The 22,685-nt window shown below is 50.9% G+C and overlaps 1 protein-coding gene across 5 annotated transcripts in view; it reads left to right on the top strand.

Annotated features, from left to right (window-relative positions):
- Nucleotides 1-225: 225 nt before the first annotated feature.
- The window catches only part of TMEM184B (transmembrane protein 184B), a 46,768-nt gene continuing 24,308 nt past the window's right edge, over nt 226-22,685 (top strand). The window contains exons 1-2 of one of the 5 annotated variants that reach the window (XM_016186530.2): nt 3,510-3,702; nt 4,377-4,513. The gene's annotated coding sequence lies outside the window, so the exon portion shown is untranslated. Of the gene's footprint in view, nt 389-3,509; nt 3,703-4,376; nt 4,514-5,612; nt 5,632-22,685 lie in introns of those variants that run through there. The other 4 variants (XM_060188996.1, XM_060189000.1, XM_060188998.1 and 1 more) reach the window with 4 other exon arrangements.

Genomic DNA, 22,685 nt, shown 5'->3' with positions numbered 1-22,685 from the left:
TCTCAGGACTCTGTCCCCACACGCCAAAAAGTTGTGCAGTGGGCAGGATTGGCAGGGACAGACCGAGGTGATTCTTGACTGCTTGGTCTGCGAGGGGCTGGAGACCCTGGTCGCCCACCATTCTCTGGAGGCGAGACGAGGGATTCAGGACACGGCCCCTTTAAGTCCTGGATAGTGATCTCAGCCGCGCGCCGGCGCCCCGCCCTCCCCGGCAGGCGCAGGTAGTGCGCAGGCGCAGCGCGGCGGCAGTCCGCTGGGCCCCGGACGCGCCGGCGGCGGCGAGACTTGGGGGCTGCGGCGCTGTGCACCCGCCCTGCCCGCCCAGCCCGCAGCGCCCGGCAGCCGCACGTCGCTCCACCCGCCGCCGCGGCCGCCATGGGCTCCTGAGGTATTGGCTGGTCCGCCTCGCCCCCAGGCCCAGAGGGGGGCGGCTGCGGGTTCCCGGGGGTCGCGGGCTGCTTGGTTCAGGGGAGGCCCGCGCGGGGGCGCCCCGGCCGCCGGACCCCCAGCGGGGACGGGGAGGAAGCGGCGCCCGCGGTCCCGCCCTGCGCCCGCGTGCGGGTGGCCGGGCCGCCTGGGTGTGCCCGGCCCCGGGTCGCCAGCGTGGCAGCGGACCTGCGGGGCGAGGTGCGGGCGGGTGGGGGGCGCCCCGAGGACCCCTGCAGGAGTTCGTGTGCTCCGGGAGGGCGCCCTGTGGCTGGGCGAGGCCTTTGGGAGTGCAAGCCCGGAGGGTCCGCTCCCCGCTCCCCGCAGGAGCCTGGGCTGTGGAGACCCGAGCAGGGGGGTCTGCAGCCCGCGGGCTGCGCTTTTCCTTCCTGGCTGCCTCCCGGCCGAGGCGGAGCGCAGGGGTCCCTGTCTCCACCCCCTGCCCCCCGCGGGCTCGGGCAAGGCCTGGCCGCGTGCACACACCCAGCAGCCCAGACAGGTGTCCGCCCGCTGGTACCCGTGTGCGAGGCGAAGGCCGTGGATGCTTTATCTGATGCGGGCGCTTTATGGAAGGGAAGCAGCCGCAGCAGCAATCTGTGGCCCGGAGGCCCCGGGCTGCAATCAGCCGGGCAAACAAGCGCCCCTGCACCTGCCACAGAGGCACAGGGCTCAGAGGTGCTGCCGGGCGCCCTCGCAGCTTATGCTTGCGCATCCCCTCCTGCCCCCTTCCTCTTCAGCGTGCGTGGTGGGACCCCTTGGCGCTGTACATCGGGGCATCTTGCCGGAGGGTGCTGTGTGTGTGTGTGTGTGTGCGCGCGCGCGCCAGAGCGTGGACTGTGGGGTGCGGTGGCCTCTGCAAGTCAGGCCATGGATATCAACTCATAATGCCTCCAGCACCTGGGAGATGGAGGAGGGAATGGGGAGGGGCTAGGAGAGAAGCAAACATGGAAAGAAGTCATCACAATGATGTTGAAAACAGAACACAAAAGAAGGGGTGCAGGGTGGGCTCAGTGCCTGGGAGCCTCCAATGCAAAGGGGACAGCTGAGTTGATGCCTGAGAGGTCACACGCTTCCCACAGATACTTTCAGTTTCTACGTAGCTGTGTGAGTATGGAGCCCTTATTATCTCTACTTGCCAAGGAGGAAACTGAGGCCCAGGAGGAGTGCGGGACTCACTTGTCCATGGCCTGAGTGGGATCATTTTGCCAGCAGGAACTCTGTCTTGCTGCTCTGTACTTTGCTGAGCATCTTCTGATGTGTCAGGTACCACAAGAGGGGTACCTGGTCTGAAGGTGAGTGAGACCTTATGCCAGTCTGCTGGGGAAATGGACATAGTGACCCCAATTCAAATGAGCCCCCGATGATGACCCCTGTGGGTAGAGTGCCGTTAACTCCCCCAAGAGTCAGCGCAACCTAGAATGCCTTTGTGCAGCACTTAGGAGTCTGCGTGTGTGGTAGATTGCTCTCCCACAGCGATGGGTTATACAAGGAGCCCCCTTCTGAAGCTCTCCCTGTGGGTAGGAGGAAGAGCTTGAAGACAGAATGGGTGTAAGGGAGCTTGTCCTAGTTCTTTGGTGTTGGCCGAGTTTTGTGGCACTGAGCTGTCTGGAGGCTCCCTCACCCCTCTGCCTTTGAGGTTTTGCTCCTGGCTTCTGGCAGGCCAGCTCAGCCCTTTCCCCGAGAGGGGCTCAGTGCTATTTCCAGTCCCTGCTGTGCTCATTTCTCCCCATAAATTCCCTGGAGTAGAAACAGCCTCAGCAAAGCATAGTGCGGTCCTTTATTGTTTTGAAACTGAGTAACAGCAAAATGCCCTTTTCGCTCCATGGGGCCTTTAGACTCTCTCTCTCTCTCTCTCTCTCTCTCTCTCTCTGTGTGTGTGTGTGTGTGTGTGTGTGTGTGTGTAAAGGCAGCAGATGGTCCTGGGAGCTCAGTGTGAGGTCTGCACAGTCCCTACATAGGCGGTCATCACTTACTGAAGACCTACTATATGCCTGCTGTACTGCTAGGCCTGGGGCCCGCTATCAGAAGGGCATAGTTGGCCGGGGAAAACCAGTGTGATGAATATGTGCGAGACAGAATCTACTTGTAGCAACCGGTCCCTAAGGGGACCCAGAGGACAATGGGCATAGCAGCTTGCTTATCAAGCTCACCCTGTGTGCCAGGCACAGTTCAAAGCGTTTGCATGAATTCTTGCACTCCATCCTGGCCAGGAGGGTGGGAACAGACGCTTTCTCAGTCTGTAGAGGAGGCAGCCTGGAGGTTAAAACCAGGTTGCTTGGTGGATCTGAGCTTGGAACCTGGCAGTCTGAGCTGGGACTTCACACTCTCAGCCTGGGATGTGCCAGAAGTGAGCCTGTACCCCAGACATCTTCAGGTAGTGGTGGGCCCAGACTTGAAAAGCTTTAACAGCCCTGCTGAGGTGTGTGAATATGACCCCCACATGGTTACCAGAGACCCCTGAAGGCTTCAGGAAGGAAGTGATAGCCCCAGCTGAATGGTTGAGGACAGGCCTGTTGCCTCCTGGTCTCCCTGCAGAGGGCGCCGTGGCCTGGCCCTTCTCCTTGGCTTTCCCTTTCCTCACTGGCTTCCTTGCTGCTCCCTGCTGCCTCTCGCTTCTCTTCCTCCATAGCTTCTGGTCTTGACAACCTCACATGACCCAGGCTGGGCCTCTGGAGCCCACTGCCGTAATGGTGTCTGCGCTAAAACTGACCTCTCTGGCCTGCTGCAGTGGCTTGCTGGGCTGGGGCTGAAGAAGTCTTTCCTGACTCTCTAGGCTGGGCCTTGATGACCTCTCGCTGGGATCTGAAGAGCCTGTGGGCAGTTCTGGCCTAGTGAGAGCCATGAGGCCGACCATAAGACTCCCAGCCCATCAGCTGTAAAGCGGGTGGGGGTGGGGCCTGGGTTTAACTCCCAGATCCCGTGCATGAGTTCTCTGAGGATATGCCTGTTCTGCCTACCTGCTTTGCTGGGTGGGCTGGGGGCTGGCTAAGCAGAGGCCTGTGGTGGGGCTGAAAGGCTGGGGGTATTTGCACATGACCTCTGCAGAGGCACAGGGAATGCAGCCCACGTTGGAAGTGGGATGGGAGGGCATGTGCTGGGGGAGACTTCTGAGTCCTTAGGAGAGGAGGCTGAGAATTCAGGAGGAGGACAGAGATGGTACCTGGGATAAAAAGAAGAGAGAAAGAAATGCCCTTGTAGGCACTGTGGAGAGAGAAATGAGGAACCTCCTTCTTGTGCCTAGGGGAGAGAACTAGGAGACGCCTCCCCAGGTGTTGGGTAAGTACTCACTGCGTTCTAAGTTTAGTTCTTTAAGAATAAGGGGGCAGGGCCCGGGTTGTGGTGGGCCCAGTGATGTGTACACATGACTAAGTGTGAAGACCCAGTCCCAAGCCCCTGGCCCCCAGCTGCCGGGGGTGGGGCTTCATGAGTGGTAGAGCCGCGCTATAGGCCTTTCTCTTCTTTTCCTCTCTCTCCCTCCTGACCACTCACTGTCGCTATCATAAAAGGGAAAAAATAGCCACCAGGAGTGGTGAAGTCAGTCTGCAGGCACCGAGCCCTGGTGATAGCCCTGGTAGCGAATAATAATAGTAATACTGGTGATGGTGACGACTGGGTGACAGCGACATAACCGTCGTGGTCAAGTGGGTGTGGCAGGAGTGTAGCTGCTGTGCAGCTGCCTGTCCTCTGTCCGCATGGAGTGCGGCTCAGCACGCAGTGTAGGGAGTGTGCTCTGTGAACACTGGCTTTGCTGTCACTCACAGGCCACTTGGGCTCTTCAGCAAAGGGGCCCAGAGGTGGGGCCGTAGGTGCCATGCGCTCTTTACAATGAGATCACCAGAGACTGTGCCACAGGACTGAGTGGATGGTGGAGTGCTGCCTGGGTATCTCTTCCTCTCTCCCTGCTCTTCTCTCCCTCTCCTCCTCTTCCCTCCTCTCTCCTCTGTCTCAAGGAAGACTAGCAATTGGGTCAGAAAGCTTCTCGGCTGTATTGCACACGAGGTCTTGGCTGTATTCCCAGCACTGTGTTGGTAAAAGAAGTGCCACACACCTGCATGCAGAGCGCCCTGCAGGAGCTGCCTTCCAGGAGGTGAGCTCAGTGTGTGTGGGGGCAGCCACAGTCCCGGGCATGCTGAGGGAGGTTGGGCAACCCCGCGCAAGCAGGCCCTTCTCTGGCGCGATCATGTTTGTGCTGTCATCATGTGTGAGAAAGGACTTTGCGTGTCCTCCCATGCCACTGGGTCCTCCAGCTTTCTCCCACTTCCCGAAGGTTCACTGTGTGTCTGGCCCCAGTTAGAACAGGTGTATGTTGGGGTGGGTGTGTGTCTGAGGGCACCTGAGGTGCCAGGGGAGTCTTGTCCTGGGCTGTGTCTCTCTCCTTGGGCCCTGACCGGCTGGCAGAGGTTCTGATCATTCACAACTCTGAGCTGGAGCAAATGGGATGGGAAGTGAATGACTAAATGAATACAGATTATCGTCCAGTATTAGAAGTGTTCTTGTTCTTTTTTTTTTTAATATTTATTTTATTTATTCCCTTTTGTTGCCCTTGTTGTTTTATTATTGTAGTTATTATTGTTGTTGTTGTTGGATAGGACAGAGAGAAATGGAGAGAGAAGGGGAAGACAGAGAGGAGGAGAGAAAGATAGACACCTGCAGACCTGCTTCACCGCCTGTGAAGCGACTCCCCTGCAGGTGGGGAGCCAGGGTTCGAACCGGGATCCTTATGCCGGTCCTTGTGCTTTGCGCCACCTGTGCTTAACCCGCTGCGCTACAGCCCGACTCCCCAGTGTTCTTGTTCTTCAGTTAGATGTTCAGAGATGTTTTGTGACCAGAAACACATGTTAGGAACTTAGCTCTTACTTATATCAGTTGGCCTAAAGTCAGATTGGTTTGTTTGTTTGTTTTTCTTTTTTCTTTTTTTTTTTTTTATTCTTTCACTTAATTCTGTTTCTAGGAAACTGACAACTTTTTTTGGGGGGGGGTTGATATCTGTGCCTACATGAATCTACCACTGCATGTGGACTTTTTATTTGTTTATTTTAGATAGGGATTTTGAGAGAGAGAGAGAAAGAGAGAGAGAGGCAGACAGACAGACAGGCATAGATGAAGAAATACCACAGCACTGCTCCACCACTCTTGAAACTGTCCCTGTGCCGGCTAGGGGCTCGACGTGGGTCCTTGTGCCTGGTGAAGTATGAACTCTACCAGGTGAGCTATCTCCTTGCCCCCAAACCTGACCAGTTTGAATGAGCACTCACTGTGTGATAATTGAATGTGGTCTTCTTGGCCAGAAAGAGAACCAGAAAAGGCAGAAGTTATGTAGGAGAGACCTGTGTAGAGAATTAGATTGGCCCAGGGTTTTGGGTTTCCCTGTATCTGCTCCCTGTGACATCCAGCTCTGCAGGTGGGTTGGGTTGCAGCTGAGCTCCCAGCATTCACAGCAGGGCTTGTCTGGGAGCCTGCTTTGCCTGAAGAGGGAAGCAGGAGGGGAATGAGGCCACATACCCAGGGGGCACTTGTTCACATCCCTGTGTCTCAGTGCACCTGACATGCCTGGGAAGACGACATCGGGCCCCTGCCTGGTCGTTTTCCCCAGTCTTAGGTTAGTGAAGGCTCGGTGTGCAGCACTGCGCCTTTCAGAATTGAAGGGGATAGTATTTTTCATTGGGTTGGGGTGATGCACAGTGGCTTGTACACCAGACTTGCACTTCTGAAGCCTCGGGTTCAGTCCTTGGCACCATCATCATTGGGGTTGAGCAGCCCTCCCTCCCTGCCTCTCTCTCTCTCTCAAATATGATAAAATCTACTTTTTAAAAAAGCCAATTTAAAATAAAGTGTTTTTGTCTAAACAAGTGAACTGTTGAATGGTCATTTCTACTTGGGATGAAGGCAATCAGAACAGGACTGTTTATTAGAACCAAGCTTCTTCAGGAGCCCGTGGTATATTACGCTGCCCTGGGTCTGTCCAAGGCAGGCCTTCTCCATGGCCTGGGATGTCTCAAGCCTGAGCGGGAGGCAGGAAGCCTCTCAGACACTTCCTTTTCCTTTCTTCTCTGTGACAGGAACCAGAGGGGGAAGATCCCACCCAGAAAGCTTTTGTGCCTAACTGGCGTCACTTCCAGCTCCGCCACGTCCGACAGAGCCCACACAGCAGTCAGTATTTAATGGGAAGCTGGCAGTGTTGATCGCAGTGCGTCAGCCTTTGGGAGACAATAGGCTTCTATAATTTGGCATTTGTTGAGTACAGTCAACATGGAACACAGACAGGGAGCAAGGAAGGAAAATTACCCCAAATGTCATAACCAAGAAATAATCACTGTTGAAGGTTGAGCATCTTTCCTTTCTAGGGATAGTCACGCATCATCCTATTGTTCACAAACCACTGGCTTAGAAACATTTACCCTTAAAATAAAAAGACTAGTCATAGATACAACAGCCAGAGAAGCTATTCATTCCGCAGGTTCTCTGCGGCAAAGATAATGTCACCAACATTTTTCTTCTTTTTTTCTAAATGGCATCATGCTATAAATAGCAGACAGCCCCACACAAACATCAGCAGTCCTTGGGCGAGTCACTGTTCTCTGCTAGGAAGACCTGCTTCTCCCCTGCCTACCTCACAAGTGCCACAAGTTCAGATGAGGCCCCAGGTTAGAAAGCCCGAAGCCCTGCCAAGGGGAGGGACCATGTTTGGAGAGACAACAGGTCTCCACCCCCTACCCCTAACCCCCTGAAGGTGTGTGGAGAAGATGTGTGTGTGTGTGTGTCCGTCCGTCCGTCCGTCCGTCCGTCCTTTCTACCTTGAAGTTTGTTTGGAGGCTCTTCTGCAGACTCCATGTCTCCATGACTGGGGGGGCCTCCTGTACCTGAGGTTGACTTTCCCCTGCCCCCCTCCCAAATCAGGTGGAGTCAGGCCCCTGGAGGTCACTGCTTCTGTCACTCTGAAGAGGGCTTTAGACCAGGAGTCTCTCCAGCCTGCAGACATGAGTAAAGTTTGTACTTCTACTTTGCTCTTGCCACAATCCCTGTGGACAGGTGGCTGAGAACCTCTGATCTGCAGGCCAGTGCTGTTCTGCACACCTTTTGGGTCACCATCTGCAGCAAAGCCTCAGGGGCAAAATAGCATCTCCATGGCTGCTGGAGCCACTGGCCTCTTCTCTGTGTGTGTTGCCATGTGTGTGTGACTTCACCACTTGCAACTGTTTTTTTCTCCCACTCTTTTTGCATCAGCTAGAAACAGAGATACCATAGCGCTGGGCCTTCATGTGTGGTACTGGGATTGTGTGTGTATGGTAAGGCACACACCCTCCTAGGTGAGCAAGCCAAAGGTCCATTCTGTGCCCTTTATTTCTTCTAGAACATGCACACAGTCAGGCTTGTGCTGCATGGTACCTGAAGCTCATAATAGGTGTTGTGTAGTGGTATGTGTGAGGATAGTAACTGAAATTTCCATACTGACTGATACTTGGGAGCTCCTGGCACGAGAATCTCTTTGAATAACCGTTATGCTGTCTACCCCCACATGCTGCACAGGTCTGGACTCTAGAATCAGTGTACCTCTTTCACAGATAGCTAGACCCAGCAGAGGGGAATTTGCCTGTGACCCTGTGAGGCAGGAGAGCACCCAGGCTTTTAGGTATGAAGCTCGTGCCCTGTTTTTCTCGCAGCTCTGCCTCCCCCAGCATAGCTGTGCCCTTGGAGCCTGCAGTCCTGCTGGGAGCCCCACAGATGGAATTGTCGCCAGATCTGCAAAGTGGATAAATAGAGGGTTAGGTAGAGGCTGCTCGGCCTGGGAAGGCAGCAGTTTGTCCGGCCTGCTGTGGACAAGGAGCTGGTGCTTCCTGGGGGCAGCCAGCAGCCTGGGGGCCCAGGTGGGTAGTGGACACTGCAAGTGGAGAAGTGGGGGAAGGCCTTGCAAGTAGCAGTGCCACCAGGGCACACTCAGAGGCCAGTGAGCACTGCCATTCGTTTGGGTCACAGCTTCCCATTTAGAAAAACAAAGTGCATCTGTAACAAGCTTCCCAATGGCTTTTAGACAAATAAGACATCTGAGTATCTAGATTTAGAGACATCTGGGCAGTGATAACTTGGGGGCATTTAAGCTTGCATGGCAGAACTAACTAACTTTCTTTATTAGTGATTTAATATGATCAACAAGATTGTAGGATAAGAGGAGTATAATTCCATACAGTTCCCACCACCAGAGTTCCATATCCCATCCCCTCTATCGGAAGTGTCCCTATTTTTTACCCCTGGGAGTATGGACCAAAGATCTTTATGGGGTACAGAAGGTGGGAGGTCTGGCTTCTGTAATTGCTTCTCCACTGGACATGAGCATTAACAGGTCAATCCACACCCCCAGCCTGTTTCTGTCTTTCCCTTGTGGGGCAGGGCTCTTGGGAGGTGGGGCTCCAGGACACATTGGTGAGGTCGTCAGCCCAGGGAAGTCAGGTTGGTATCATGGTAGCACCTGCAGCTTGGTGGCTGAAAAGCATTAAGATATAAAGCAGAACAAACTGTTTAATATTCAGGAACCTAAAGGCAAGAATCTGACAGATGAGATTGGGGTCTTCATGTTAGAAGAAGCTGGGAAGTCTAATTTAGGCGGCAGATCTTTTTTATTATTTTATTTTTTTTATTGGATAGAAACAGTCAGAAATCTGGAGGGAAAGGGGTGGTAAGGGGGAGGGAGGGAGAGAGAGAGAGAGAGAGAGAGAGAGAGAGAGACGCCTGCAGCAGTGCTTCACCACTCGCAAAGCTTTCCCCCTGCAGGTGGGGACTAGGGGCTTGAGTTCAGGTCCTTGTGCGCTGTAAGATGTGCACTCAATCAGGTGTGTCACCACCCGGCCCCAGGTGGCAGAACTTTCCGACCTCTCAGCCCATCCAAGCGCAACTCTGGCCGGGCTTCCTCTTGCTCATGCTGCCTTTGTTTTCCCAAGGTGCAGCTCCTCTCGGCTGGGGGCAAGAAACCCCTTTGGCTCAGGTCTCTCAGCCATTGGGTCCCTTCTGAGCAGGTAGGAGCAGGCCCTGCCTTGCTCCCTGTGTTTATCCTGCTGTCCTCACTCCAGGGGACTGGCAGGATTCAGAAGCCACCTCCGTCTTCTGTCAGGCACCCGTTTGCTGGGCGAGGTGTGGGTGGCCGTTGCTGTCAGGCACACGTATTAGATAACAGTCCTGTGAGTGTGACAGTTTGCATCCCTGCAGCTTGTGGGGTGGGGGGGGGGAACGGGGGAGTGGCAAGGCCACTGGTCACTCAGCTGGCATGGCTGGCTGTACCAGAGCACTTGACGCTCTTGAGCTGGGCTCTCCACACCTTGTCTGCGCCCACAGAAAGCCACTGCTACCTGGGTGTTGTGACTCGCCACCTGCCACCCTTGTCTGGGCCCACAGAAAGCCACTGCTACCTGGGTGTTGTGACGCGTCACCTGCCACCCTTGTCTGGGCCCACAGAAAGCCATTGCTACCTGGGTGTTGTGACTCGTCACCTGCCACCCTTGTCTGGGCCCACAGAAAGCCATTGCTACCTGGGTGTTGTGACTTGTCACCTGCCACCCTTGCACCTGGCCTGGCCCTGCTGGGAGGACCCAAGTGGGTCCAGCCCTTCACTTGCAGGCAAGGATCTGCAAGATGCAGGAGCAGTACACAGGGTGAGGTAGGGCTGAGCCAGGCCCAGAACCTTCTCCTGATCCAGCACTCTGCCCTAACGGGACTTTCTCTACATCTCTTCACCCAGGTGCCTCTGTGTCAGTGTTTTCCCAGTAAGGAGACATATTTCTTGGATGAGTAATTTAAAATATCCTACCTCTTATGCACATTTTGGAAACTACAGATGTTTATATTCTTTAACCCCCTCCCAGTTATACTTTTAAGAATTTATCCTACAGATGTGCTAACATGTAAATAAATAATTTCTTTGAGTGTTAGTCATTGCTGCCTTAATTAATTAATTGGGGGGGTCATCACCAAGGCTTCACTGCTTCAGGATGACTTTTTTCAAATAGAGCCAGAGAGGCAGAGAGAGAGAGAGAGAGACCACAGCACCGAAGCTTCCTCCATCCAGTGGAGCGGGGTCAGACTCAAACCTGGGTTAATAGCGTGGCATAGCAATTGCTGCCTTATGGCAGAGGACAGGAAGCAACTTAAACTCCACCAGGGTCCAGGAACCAACGGGCCTGTGTAGACCATGAAGCAGTGTGCGAGCCACCAACAAGTGAGTGCCTTCACTTGAGGGGACACAGTGGTGGCTGGGGGGACAGCGTGTGTGGGTCTGATGGCCCCAGCTGTGTGAAGGGAATGGAATGTGGAACTCTGTTTGCTCACAGCTGTGCTGAGGTCCCTGGGGAGTTGGCAAATGCATCACCTGTGGGGTGGGGCCTTTCACGACTTCTGAGCACCTCTAAATTGTGAATATAGCACTTGCTTTCAAAAATTTCGATCAGTACTGTTCAGTTAAGAACCATCAGGAGCTCAGGCCCCTAGACAGCCTCTTGCCAAAATACCGGCTTAGTTTCCTAAAGGGAGCCGGGTGTAAAGCTTGGGTGCTTCTCAGTTAATATGAGCCCCAACTCTAGCCCTGGAGAACAGCCCCCCCTTTCTGGCCCCTCTGAAAAATGCTGCTGTCACTTTTTAATACTTAATAGTTTTATTTTAGTTAAAGAGAGATACACAGGGAGAAAGACCAGAGCATTGCTCAGCTCTAGTTTATGTTGGTACAGGGGATTGAACCTGGGACATCTCAGATTCTCAGGCATGAGAGTCTTTTGAAAAACCATTATGCTGCTTGGAGGGTCCTTACTTCTTCCTGACCCCTGACACTCTGAGGGGCTTCTCCCATGGTGACAGAATAAAATCCAGCTCAGCACTGGGTATCTAGGCCGCTCTTGAACCACTCTGTGCTTCCTTATCTTCCCACCTCCAGACCTTTGCTCATGCAGTTCCCTCTGCTGTCCGCTCAATAGCAGGCTCCACAGGTCCAAATCCTACCTGTCTTTCCAGTACTGCCCCCTACTTCCAAGGCCCCCTGTCCTTCACCTTCTCTGCCACTAGCACCTCAGAACTTGGACGCTGTCCGGGTGACCAAGATTCCTGTTGGTCAACAGGCACCTTTACAGCCCCTGATTTTGTAGATCTTTGCCCAGCGATTGAATGGCAGCCACCCCCTTCTTGGGGGGGAGGGGTGTTTGGAAACCATGGGGAGACCCTTGAATGCACCTGTGAACCCTGGTGCCTGGCACAGGAGAGGCCAGTCTCCCTGGCAGCAAGCCTGACAGCAGTCCTGAGTCTGAGGCCCTCTGTGTGCTCTTGCAGCCTCACAGAAACTTTGATGCCTGGCTCCAGTGAGCCCCCAGCAGGGTAGGGAGCTGGTAAATGCCAGATCCAGGATCTGGACTCAGATCTGGCGGCCTCCAAGACTTTTGTGTCTAATCAATTTATTCTGCCACCTCCCCCAGATCTCAAGTGAAGCAGGTACCCCGCAAACTCACTTCCTGTCCCCTGGCTGTGACAACCTAGTCTTGCTACCTGAGTGTTGCTGCTTCTCTGCTGGACTGTAAGCTTTCAAGACTGAGAATTTTGCCTGAGATCCGCTTGGGATCCAGCGCACAGAAGTCCCTGGAGGTGTGTCTGTTTATACTTCCAGGCTTGTTAAGGAGGCTGCACTTAAGGCAATGAAGTCTGTGATGAGTGGACAGTGGGTCCCGCCTTTATAAGTGCCCCTGGAAGCTGCTGCCAAATCAGGCTGCAGAACTCTGCAGTCCCGGGTGGCTCCCTGGGACTCACCCTCCCAGAAGTCCCCACTACTCACCCCTCATCACCACACGCTGACTCTGCTTGGTTGTGGAACCCTACAGACAGTCCTCTCTGGGGCCTGCCTGCCTTCCCTCCATTGCTGAGCCTCACCCAGGCTGTGTCCAGACCTTTGCCCTCTCTGTCACTGTTTATCTTTTCTCCCAGTGATGGTCCTCTAGGTTGTCACCAACATTTTGCTGTTGTGAGAGGCCTACTGTGAAATGTCTCCTTGTCTTTGGGGCTCACATACTAGCTGGGGTAGAGCACTGGCTCATCCTGCTCAGAAGGGATTGGCATGAATCAAATCTTTCCTGTTCTTTCCCCTTCCTCCTCCTTTCTCCTCCACCTCAGCCTTTCCCCCTTTTTTTACTTATAATTTTTTATTATCTTTATTTATTAGATAGATATAGCCAGAAATTGAGAGGGAAGGGGAAATTAAGAGGGAGACAGAGAGACACCTGCAGCACTGCTTCACCACTTGTAAGGCTTTCCCCCTGCAGGTGGGGACCGGGGGCTCGAACCTGGGTCCTTGCACATTGTAGCATGTGCGCTCGACCAGGTGCAACACCAGCTGGCCCCTTCCCTTTTCTTTTTAAACTTTTACCCAGAGCACTGCTAAACTCTGGTTTATAGTGGTGCTGGGGATTGAACCTAGAACCTTGGTGCCTCAGGCATGAGGCTTTTTGTATAGCCATTATTCTGTCTCCCCTACCTTGAATAAAATTCTGGTTGGAATTTCTCACTAAGGTGCCCAGGGCCAGAGCCAGAGCCCTGCTGGAGGGGTGCTGGGGGTCCAGACTGCTTCTAGGGTGTTGATTTACAGATAGCCTGTTCCCACAGGGATGTAGGACTGTTGAGGTTCAGGAGTCTGCAGCCAGAGGTCACCCATTTGCTTAGTGCTGATTGATGCTTTGCTGGCTGGAAAGGTAGTCTTATTTAGAGGGACACAAAGCTCAGCTAAAGGGACTGGACGTTGGCACGTTTGTTTTCGGGGAGAAGACAGGAATGATCAAAATCTGACTTTGTATGTATTGAAAATTAAGGAGACATGATTATGAGACTGAATTAAGGCACCCCTCGCTGCTGGATCTTAGGTGACTTTATCAGTCCCTTGTCTTTTTCTTATTACCAAGTGAAGGACAGACCCATGATTGGGTGGTTTTCTTCCGGGTTGAGGAATTTCTGAGAACTTGGCCCTAGGAGAAGGGGCCACTGAGGAGCACTGAGTGGCCTGGCCTGTTGATTACAGGGGTGTGGCCAGGGGTGAGCTGCTCCCCCAAAGGCTAACCAGGCAGAACTGCCCAGCCTTGGGCCCTTCTTTCCCTCTAATCCCCTCTGGAGAATGGCCAGGCTGTGGGCTGCTGACCTGCTCTGATGTGGGGGAGCACCCCCACCCCCACCCCAGGCAGCCACCCAGAAGTTGACAGAGCCCAACAGCCCCTGGAACAGACGCTTGTGGCCTGGCCAGGGCAGCTGGATGGTGCTCTGTCCAGTTTTCCCTAGTGAGCTGCGGCTAAGAGGCTGGGGAGCAGAGTTTCTGTACAGATACTAATAGGAGAGCGGAGGGCCCCCCCCGAGTTGCATTCACATTCTGGAGACACGTGTGAAAGCGCTGCCAGCTTAGCTGGGTCTGTGGGTGTGTGGCAGCTACCCGAGTGAACACTTTGTGGCGACAGCTCAGAAAGGTTTGGATCTGGAGTTCATGAAAATATGACCTCAGACAGTTTTTTAAAAAGAGCAAACAGGGAGTCGGGTGGTTGTGCAGTGGGTTAAGCGCAGGTGGCACAAAGCGCAAGGACCGGCTTAAGGATCCCAGTTCGAGCCCCCGGCTCCCCACCTGCAGGGGAGTCACTTCACAAGCGGTGAAGCAGGTCTGCAGGTGTCTGTCTTTCTCCCTCTCTGTCTTCCCCTCCTGTCTCCATTTCTCTCTGTCCTATCCAACAACAAGAACACCAATCATAACTACAACAAGGGCAACAAAAGGGAATAAATAATAAATAAATATTTTTTAAAAAGAACAAACAGCCATAGACAGCCTGGACCAGGGTCTCAGAAGCTGTCAGGAATGTGAATTCCCAACCCGACAAAGGATGAAATGACTGAAACTAGAGCCTGATGACAGTAGGTGGCTCTGCACAGTGCCAGGCTCTGTTCTGAGCACTTTCTTACAGTCGCTCGTTTGTTCCTTGCAGCTCTCTGTAGCTTGTGTCTGCAGTCCCATTTTTTTCAAGTTGAATTCTTTTCTTTTAATATTTATTTCCTTTTGTTTCCCTTGTTTTAATGTTGTAGTTATTATTGTTGTTGTTGTTGGATAGGACAGAGAGAATTGGAGAGAGGAGAGGAAGACAGAGGGGGAGAGAAAGATAGACACCTGCAGATCTGCTTCACTGCCTGTGAAGTGACTCCCCTGCAGGTGGGGAGCCTGGGACTCGAACCGGAATCCTTATGCTGGTCATTGCACTTCACGCCACGTGTGCTTAACCTGCTGTACTACCGCCCGACTCCCTGCAGTCCCATTTTTATTGCCTTGGAGAGTCTATGTTAACTTGCCCAGGGACACAGAGCTAGAAAGTGGCAGTGTTAGTGGTGGGGCCTCATTGGCCTGACTCCAGAACCATGGTCTCTCACAGCCCTCAGAAAACTGTGGACTTGAGAGCTCTGTCACTTACCTGGGACTGTGGGCAAACCATCTGAGCGAGCAGCCAGGACCTCTGTTCTTACATGTAAATGGACACACAAGCCTTCTCTTTCTCTCTCTCCCCCTTTCTTTTTTCTCTCCCTTTTCCCTTTTTTAAAATAGAGAGAGAGACACAAAGAGTAAGAGACCACATCCCTGAAGCTTCCTTTAGTGTGGTGGGAACTGGAACTTTACGGAGGATCCTCGCTCAGTGTCACTGTCCCAGGGGACTTCTGGACCTATTTGATTAGGAGCTTCCTTATTCCACTAGTAACCAGAACATTGTTCTAGTTGTGAATCTGACTGTACCTAGGAGTCTCCCACCTTCTTGTTCCTTCTGGGTGGATCCGCTTGTGTCCCGATGGAGCACATGGCATGAGTCCCTTTGCCCTCCTTGGTGTGGCCTCTTCATGCTGGCTTGACCATTCCACGTTGGAAGGTATGAGATAGGCCTGGCTCAGTCTCCACCTCTCCCCTCACCAGGTCCTGCCTTGCCTTCAGCCAGGCATCAAGTCCTTCAGCCCAGCTCTGGAAGGTGATGGGAAGCCAGCAGCAGGCAGCATTCTGCCAATCAATGGATTCTTCTCTTCCAAAGCCCTGCTGTGTGCCTGGTGCTGTGTGAGGCCTAAGGAGGGATGGCCGTGCTGGGGAATGCTACCAGAGCAACCTTTCAGTACCTTGCTGTGAGCACAACTTGAGTCGGGGAGGCCTGAGGGTTAGAGTAATTTGGAAGTGAAGAGTTGGCACTCGCTAAGGGGGCAGAGGGGAGGTTGTGTGAATGAGTGCCAGCATTGTCAGTACAGCTGCCAGGGACCCTGGGCCCTGCCATAGGCCGAGGTGCATCCCTGTCAGGTTCGAGCTTGTTCTCAGGGCACTGCAGATCAGGAGGCTCACTTGGTGCTGCTTCCTGAAGCATCAGCCTCCCTACGACTTCAGGAGCTGGTCTGAGCCCACCTCCCTTCTCCATCTCTCTGAAATTAAGAACATTCCAAGTCCCCATGGCTCTTCCTAAGTCTGCAGCAAGCTAATTTGGTGGTAAAAATCTGACCTGAATTGAAGGGAGACTATTTATGTCTCTTAAAAATACCTCACCTGGTGTAACTGGCCATGCTTTTTTGTGGAGATGCTATGGTCTGGTTTGGGGTCCCTGTCCAGACCCTACATGTAGCCCCATAATCCTGTCTAAAGTCTTAACTTGGCAATTCCTCAGTCCAGTTGTCCCCAGGGCCCTGGCTATAGTTGAACACCCAGGCAGTAGCCAGAGTCACCTGCCTGGCTACAGCTGGGTGGCAGTGCTGAGACTCTGGCCCACGGCCCCTGACTCAGCCTGGAGACAAAGTACAGACTGTGTAGCCTCACCTCTGTGTGGCCTGTGAGGTGACGCACAGATGAGGACACAGGTGTGGAGCCACCTCCCTGGCAGGTGAGCCACCAGTAAGGCAGGACCAGAGCTCGACTGTGCATTCTGTCCCACTGGGTGACACAGGCCCAGAGAGGAGAGGGCAGCGACATCGGAGAGGGGAGCTGTGCCAGGTCCTGACCTCCCAGCCTTCAGGCTTCCTGCCTCACCCACCCTTGTGGGTGCAGTCTGTGGGCGTTGGTGTCACTAACTGTTTACAGGTACAGGTACTGCCTTTCTGTTATTCTGTGTACATCTACAATGCCTACACCAAGTGATAATAATGCACTAAGGACGTAATGATCTGAAAAAAGTTAAATTTGATAGGTGTTACAAAAAAAAAAAAAGTCTAGCTTAATTTTCTTTTTTTAATTGGCTTGATTTTATTTTTAACTGACTAGATTGTTTTTGGAAATTGTCTTTTAGTGAGAGTAGATGTGGAGTCTGGCTCCATGTTCAGCTTGTTCAGATACTTAGCGCTAATGACTGATGCCCCTGAGAAAGGGCCCTGCTAGCCCGGCATCCGAGCTGCACGCTGAGGAAGGGCCCCCTCTGGCTCGCTCTCTAAACCGGTGACTTGATTCTCCTTCCCGTCCACTGTGTGTATGTGCAGGGGGTTGGTGGAATTTGGCTGGTACATTTCCACCCTCCCGGAGGACAATCATGCTTTTGTAAGCTCAGTGGAAGGTATTTCATTTTAACTTTCTTAACACACGAGTCCAAAAGTTACTAAGTGCTTTGGAAATGTCTTTAACAGATTAGAAATTTCTGTTACGTAGGATTTTAGAAGTTTAAGTATGTAAGCTTTTGTGAGTTACAGATTTGTGTTGTTCTCAGCAGCAAATCCTACCCCAGTACAAATATTTCCAAATGTGCTCCCAGCACTCTGTGCCCCAGCTCAATTTCTTTTAAAGAACAGGTCCTGTCTTATTTACAGTGGAGCTATGCCTTTCCTGTGAAAGGTTCTAGTAAATGTGCTTGAAAAAGTTTATAAAATGGGACAGGGTTCAATAGTATAATGGTTATGTAGAGAGACTCTCATGCCTGAGGCTCCAAAGTCCCAGGTTCAATCCCCTGTACTACTATAAACCAGAGCTGAGCAGTACTCTGGTCAAACAAACAGAAGTTTACAAAATGTTGCTGGGAAAAACATCTCTGACATGCAATGGTCATAGGAAAAACAGACAAACTGGGAACAGCTTATGTGAAAAAGAAAGATGTATTGAACTCCACTGTTAGGTTTGATAGTTTTTTCTTCTTATACCAGCATCACTGAGCTCTGGCTTAGGATGGCACAGGGGATTGAATGTGGGACTTTGGAACCTCAGACATGAGAGTCTCTTTGAATGACCATTATGCTGTCTCTCCCTGCTTGACAATTCTGTTGTTTTCTGTTGGGTTGTCAGAAATGTGACGCATCTGTCTGTTTTCCTCTGCAAAAAACGTGTCATTACTTTTCTGGACACCCAATATATAATCATCGTTAGACTTCTGCTACAGAGGATTTCCCAAGTCATGGTCATTGTCAATTTTATGGACTTTGTCTAAAGCTGTTTGCTATAGAAAATTTTAAACACACAGAAACAGACCAAGTCCTGTGATGAATTTCTTTTTTTCTTTTTTTTTTCTTTCTTTTTTCTACTTCTTTTTTTTTTTTACATGCATAACATTCCCCAGATTCCCATTTAACAATACAACCCCCACTATTTCATTCATCATTTTTCTTTTTTTTTTCTACTTCTTTTTTTTTTTTACATGCATAAATTTCTAACTGTGAGTCGTACAGAGTTTAATAGTTAGTAACATATTGCAACCTTGTCTTATCTGCCTCTTTCCCTTTGTAAAAGAGTTACTTTTTACCCTTAACAGAATTCAGTCTGTATCTCATTACAGGGGTGTTAAAAATTTTATGGGAGGGGCAGGAATGTAATTCAGTGATAAAGCAAATGCCTTTCATATGTGTTAGTTTTTTTTTTTTCCTCCAGGGTTATTGATCAGGCTCATGCCAGCAATACAAATCTACTGCTCCTGTAGGCCATTTTTAAAAAATACTTTTAAAAAATTTATTTATTTATGTTCCCTTTTGTTGCCCTTGTACTTTTTCATTGTTGTTGTAGTTATTATTGTTGTTATTGATGTTGTCGTTGTTGTATAGGACAGAGAGAAATGGAGAGAGGAGGGGAAGACAGAGAGGGGGAGAGAAAGATAGACACCTGCAGACCTGCTTCACCGCCTGTGAAGCGACTCCCCTGCAGGTGGGGGGCCGGGGGCTCGAACCAGGATCCTTATGCCGGTCCTTGCGCTTTGCACGATGTGCGCTTAACCCGCTGCGCTACCGCCCGACTCCCAGAGGCCATTTTTTTTTCTCATTTTGTTGCCCTTGTTGTTATTGCTGCTGTTGTTGTTGGCTAGGACAGAGAGAAATTTAGAGAGCAGAGGAAGGCAGAGAGGGAGAGAAAGATAGACACCTGCAGACCTGCTTCACTTGAACTGGGGGCTTGAACCGGGATCCTTGTGCTGGTCCTTGTGCTTCGCACTATCACTTAACCTGATGGACTGCTGCCCTGTCCCCCTTATTGTTGGTTTTATAAGAAACTGCCAAACTCTTCTAGAATGGCTTTGCTTTCTGTGCTCCCACCAGCAGTGCAGGTTTCTCTACATTCTCAGCAACATTTGGTGGTGTCACTATTTTGTATTTGTATGGTATTTGTGTGGTGGTATCACACTGTAGTTTCATTTTGCATTTCCCCAGTTGTGAATGATGTTTAACATCTGCTTGTGTGTTTACTGACTGTGCAGCTTTGTTGGGTGAAATAACTTTTCATGTATTTTGCTCAATTCAAAAACGTTTGTCTTTAACCATTGGGCTGTGAACATTCTAGGCATATTCTTGGTGTTAATTACTCGTTAGATATGTGCCTAGCAAATACTTTCTTCCCCCATGTGACCTGTCTTTTCATCCTCTTAATAGTCGCAGTGCAAAAAATTTTTTGGTTTTAATGGCCAGTTTCTCTTTTTTTTTTTTTTTCTTCTATGGGTCATGCTTTTGGTGTTAGGTCTAAGATCTCTTTAGCTGGGATTTCAAAGATTTTTCTCATGTCTCCTGAAAGTTTTGCAGTGTTTTATTTAAATCCATGATGCATTCTGATTACAGTTTGCTTATGGTATAAAAATTTAGCCTAATATTTTTTAAAAAAATATTTTTTTATTTATTAGTGAGAGGGATAGGAGGACAGAGAAAAAGAAAGAACCAAACATCATGTGCTGATACATGTGCTGCTGGGAATCAAACAGAGGACGCCAATGCTTTATCCACTGAGCCACCTCCCAGACCATTAGCCTGAGATGTGTTGTTGTGTTGTTTTTTTTTTCCTGTCCCAGAATTTCTGACTGAAAAGATTCATTGAAATATTTTATCACACTATTTATTGAAAATAATATTCTTCCTCCATTAACAAGGTCTTTTATTTTTACTTATCTACCATGCCATTGTCACACCTAAAATCATTGACAAGAATTCTTTAAGTTTTTTTAATGGTTTATTTATTTATTGAACAGAGAGGGAGAAATTGAGAGAGAAGGAGAAGATAGAGAGGGAGAGAGAAAGAAAGGTATCTGCAGACCTCCTTCCCTGCTTATGAAACTACTCCCCTGCAGGTGAGGACTGGGAGCTTGAACCTGGGTCCTTGCACATGGTAATATGTATGTTTTACCAGGTGTGCCACCACCTACCCCCCTTTTTAAGCTTTTGAAGAAATACTGATTTTATTTATTACATCTGAGAAACTTGAGGGGGAGGGAAACCTCAGCACTACTCCAATACAAGCAGTGCTGGGGATTGAACTAGCAACCTCTGCCATGTAGGCCAGTGCTCTCCTGGTGGAGCCATCTCCTCAGCTGAGACAAGAGTTGTTATATGCTATCTATTTCAAAGATCTCTTTACATTTTTATTTATTTATTACCAGAGCACTGCTCAGCTCTGGTTTATGGTGGTGTGGGAGATTGAACCTGGGACTTCGGAGCCTCAGGCATGAGAATCTTTGCATAACCATTATGCTATCTACCCTGGCTCAAGATCTCTTTAAGTTATTGGGTTGTTAGCATCAGGACCAACCAGATCCACATATCACATTTAGATTTACTGTCTCTCGAGTCTCTTATTCTGGTGACAGCTCCTCAGGTGCTCTGGTTTTTGAATCCGCTGACATGTTGGAGAAGGTGGGCCTTTTGTCCTGCAGACTGTCTGGCTCTGTCTGCTGCTTCCTTGTGTGGCTTCATCTGTTCAACCACCCTCTTATGTTTTCAGGACATTGGTGGTGAGTGCTGGAGATCTGGTCTGAGCCCAGTTCACTTTCAGGGCCCGGGTTCTTCCCCACTGGTGCTCTGCCCCCGTGTCTCCCATCTGGAAGCTTGAAACTTGTGGTTGCCCCATGTTAGTGATGTTGAGTTTGAATGTGGGCCGTCCCTTCCAGGCTCCTCATCAGCCTTTCATCTGTGATCATTTACCCACAGCCATTATGTCTTAAGAGTTGCAAAATGGTCACTTAAAACATCATTAATACATCATTCTGTCTCCCACCTGGGTAAAGAAGAACACCCCTCAGCAACTAGTTACTCTGAAATGCTATAATAGGCTGGACTCTGGGCAGTGGAGTCATTTGCCCACACCAGCAAGGTGGTGGAGCATGGCTTCTCCCAGCTCTGTCCATGGTGGGCACGTCCCTCTGCAGTGTAGGCCACTCCTCCCAGGGAGAACAGGCTAGTGGAGAGGCTCCTGGGGGCCAAGGCTTGTCTCCCTGTGCTCAGCAGTGCCCAGAGGCTTCAGGATATGTTTGTTGGAATAGTGATTCCAGCATCTCCCTGCAGGGCTCTCTCCCACATCCCATGGGCAGTCAGTTAAGAAACTAATGGGGAGTCATGGAGATGGTACAGTGGTAGCACACAGGGCTTATATACAAGAAGTCCCAGGTTCAGTCTCTAGTGCCGTCATTAACCAGAGCTGAGTAGTGTCAAAACAGAAGGAAGAAAAGATAGATAGATAGATAGATAGATAGATAGATAGATAGAGGATGAGAATGGGGACAGAGAAAGGAGAAAGAGAGAATGAGAATGAGAATGGGGACCTGGTGACCCAGGAGGTAGGGCAGTAGTTGAAGCATGTGGTCCTGAGTTTGATCTGTAGCACTTTATAGTCCAGAGTGATGCTCTGACCTCTCTCTCATCTTGTGAAATGAATTAAAAAATCTTAAAAGTAAAGGACTTTGGGGAAAGAGGTTGGGACAGGGTTGAGGGGCATTGGGGTCCTGGTGCATGATGGTGGAAAGGAGTTAGCCTGGGGAGGTAATGTGCAGACACCTGTCATGGGTGATGAGAAGTTGTACCCATGCCAGTGCCTGGACTGGAAACCATTACCCCAACAAAGGGATTGATAAAATGGAGACCTACCAGAGCATTTGGACGTCTAGCCTCATCCTGTGCATTCCACCTGCTTTGGGGTACATGGACTGCACTAAAGAAAGACCCTTATTGAACCCCCTTACCCAGGAGCAAAGGGGCTGTAGGAGCCTGGCTCTCCAAGGCCCAGAGGCTATACCAGACCTCCATCCATCTTACTTCTGTGGGCCAGACACCCCCACTGAGTGGATGCAACTCCAAGTCTCAGCCTCCAGCCTGCAGACTCTGGCGTGTGTGACAGCCTGAATCTGGGAGGGGGGTGAGCGCTGGGACCAACAACTTCACAGATCTGAGTCTCTTCTCTCTTAGGTGCCATGTGGCCATGCATCTGTGAGTTAGAATGTGGCTTTCAGTATTTTGTGGAATTTAACGTAAACCCGCAGACCATTTGGTGTTATCCCAGGAGTTGTAACACCAAGTTCTGCATCCTTTTCCTTACCTTGGAAAACTCAGTAGTGTTGCTTACATCAGAGACGCCGGGAAAGCAAGGAAGAGATAGCGTGTCTGTGTGTATGGGTGCAGTCCATAAACTATGAGGACTGCCTGAGAGCCAAGCCATATTTTGTGAATCACAGGTTCTCGGCATAAACATGGGGGACTCAGGGTCAGCTGCAGTGTTCTCAGAGCATTCCCAGAGGTTCTGGCTTCCCATTCGTGGGAAGGATTCCCCCTCACTCCTCCAGCCCTTTGCAGGAGTCTCACAGAGCTGTGCTAGAGCAGGCAGATGAGGCGCGTCTTGATAAAAGGCCCTGGAATGGGAGATGAGCCCGTCCAGACCCCACTTGGTAGCCCCGGGGACAGTTTGTCTGGATCTTGGGCTGGAGCCCCAGCTCTGATGGAGGAGTGAGTTTCTTCTCAAGAACTGATTGCCTGCATAAGAGAACTGTCTGCATGTCAGGTGTCATTCTGGGGTCACTGGAAGGGTCACTTGAGTGAGTACAGCCTAG

Source organism: Erinaceus europaeus, chromosome 4, assembly GCF_950295315.1.
Source record: "Erinaceus europaeus chromosome 4, mEriEur2.1, whole genome shotgun sequence".
Lineage (NCBI taxonomy): Eukaryota > Metazoa > Chordata > Mammalia > Eulipotyphla > Erinaceidae > Erinaceus > Erinaceus europaeus.
This window is presented reverse-complemented; position numbering and strand designations above follow the sequence as displayed.